This window comes from Amaranthus tricolor, chromosome 6 (genome assembly GCF_026212465.1).
Source record: "Amaranthus tricolor cultivar Red isolate AtriRed21 chromosome 6, ASM2621246v1, whole genome shotgun sequence".
In the NCBI taxonomy this organism is placed as follows: domain Eukaryota; kingdom Viridiplantae; phylum Streptophyta; class Magnoliopsida; order Caryophyllales; family Amaranthaceae; genus Amaranthus; species Amaranthus tricolor.
The window spans coordinates 12,900,624-12,902,371 of NC_080052.1; the positions used below are offsets into that span (position 1 = coordinate 12,900,624).

The 1,748-nt window shown below is 42.7% G+C and overlaps 1 non-coding gene across 1 annotated transcript; it reads right to left on the bottom strand.

Moving 5' to 3' along the window:
* Nucleotides 1-232: 232 nt before the first annotated feature.
* LOC130816749 (small nucleolar RNA R71) lies at nt 233-340 on the bottom strand. Its single transcript, XR_009043288.1, has one exon. It is a non-coding gene; the product is annotated as a small nucleolar RNA R71 (small nucleolar RNA).
* Between the last annotated feature and the right edge of the window lie 1,408 nt (nt 341-1,748).

Below are 1,748 nucleotides of genomic sequence, written 5' to 3' on the forward strand. Positions count from 1 at the left end.
TCTATGGTCTTGACAATGAAGAACCCGTTGATCATCTGCAAAAATTCCTTCAAGCATGTTCTTTACAAAAGATTACTGGGATGACTGACGACGAGCTCTACTTGTACCTCTTTCGTTTCTCTTTGGCAGGCAAGGCTCAACGTTGGTATAACTCTCTTCCCAACACCATTACTACTTGGGCGCAACTGTCCGATGCTTTTCTAGTGAAGTATTATCCCGGTTATAAGACTCATGACTACAGAGTTAAGCTCTATAGTTTCTCACAAGATGCGGGGGAGACTTTTCATGATGCGTGGGAGAGATTCAAAGATTACCAATATATGTGCCCTCATCACGGTATTGAGAAGGAATTTCTTATGCAATCTTTTTATAATGGTCTTGATAATGAGACTAAGAGGATGGTAGATGGTGCGGCTGGCGGCTCTTTCATGAACAAACAAACTTCTGAGGCTATTTCACTCTTGGATACTCTTGCTGAAAATCAATGGAATAGCTCATCTAGGCGCGCAGCTCAAGCACCAAGGAAGGGGAAGCATGAAGTTGAAACTTATTCCCTTCTATCATCACAAATCTCAGCTTTGAATGCGAAAATCGATGGGATGCGCATGAATGCTAGTACATCTATGCCCGTTAATGCTATGGCTACCTCTAGCCAAGGTGGAGTTGCTTGTGATTATTGCGGTATGCATGGTCATTCTCTAATGGAGTGTTCTGTTAATCCCAATGGAGCTATGGGAGTGCCAGAGCAAGTTAATGCTTTTCAAGCTCGTCCTCTTTTCAACAACAATAGCTACTATCCTGGAATTCGGAATCATCCTAACTTGTCATATCGCAGCAACAATGTGTTAAATCCTCAACAGCAACACTTTCCACCACAAGCACCACAACAACAATATGGGCAACATCAGCAATTTCAGCCCAATCAAGGACCACCCGGTTTCCAAAGGCCTCCTCAAGGCCATCAACAACAGCAATTTCAAAACCAGCAACCCCAATCCGAATTAGGGGAGTTGAAAACCATGATGGCTCAAATGGCCAAACAGCTTGAGCAACTCAGTACTCATAATAAAATGCTTGAAACTCAAGTCGCTTAATTAGCTGCATCTAGCTCCTCTAGACAAGCAGGAGCATTGCCCGGCCAACCTACTCAACCACATGGCAAGGAGACCGCCAATGCAATCACTACAAGGAGCGGGTTGAGTTATGATGAGCCACCCATGCCTCACAATGAAGAGTCAAATTCGAAAGATGTGGGCATTTCTGAAGCGATTACTGATGAAGCATCTTCTGAGGCAGTGCACAAGGAGGAGAAAGCGAAAGAAGAGGCATTGCAAGTGCCTCCCATCACACTTCCTTTTCCCAACCGCCAAGTGAAGAGCAAGCTTGACAAGCAGTTCGGTAAGTTCTTGTAGGTGGTTAAGAATTTGCAGGTAACAGTTCCTTTTACTGAATTAATCACACAAGTGCCTGCTTATGCTAAATTCATGAAGGACATATTGACTAGGAAAATAGCTTTTAGTGAGGTGGATACAGTTGCTTTTACTGAACAATGTAGTGCTTTGCTACAGAATAAATCCCCTCCAAAATTGAAAGATCCTGGTAGTTTCTCCATCCCTTGTCACATTGGAAAACTGTTTATTGATAAAGCTTTATGTGATTTAGGAGCTAGTGTTAGTGTGATGCCCTTTTCTGTCTGTTCTAAACTGAAAATGGGTGATCTAAAAGTTACTAATATTACTCTACAAATG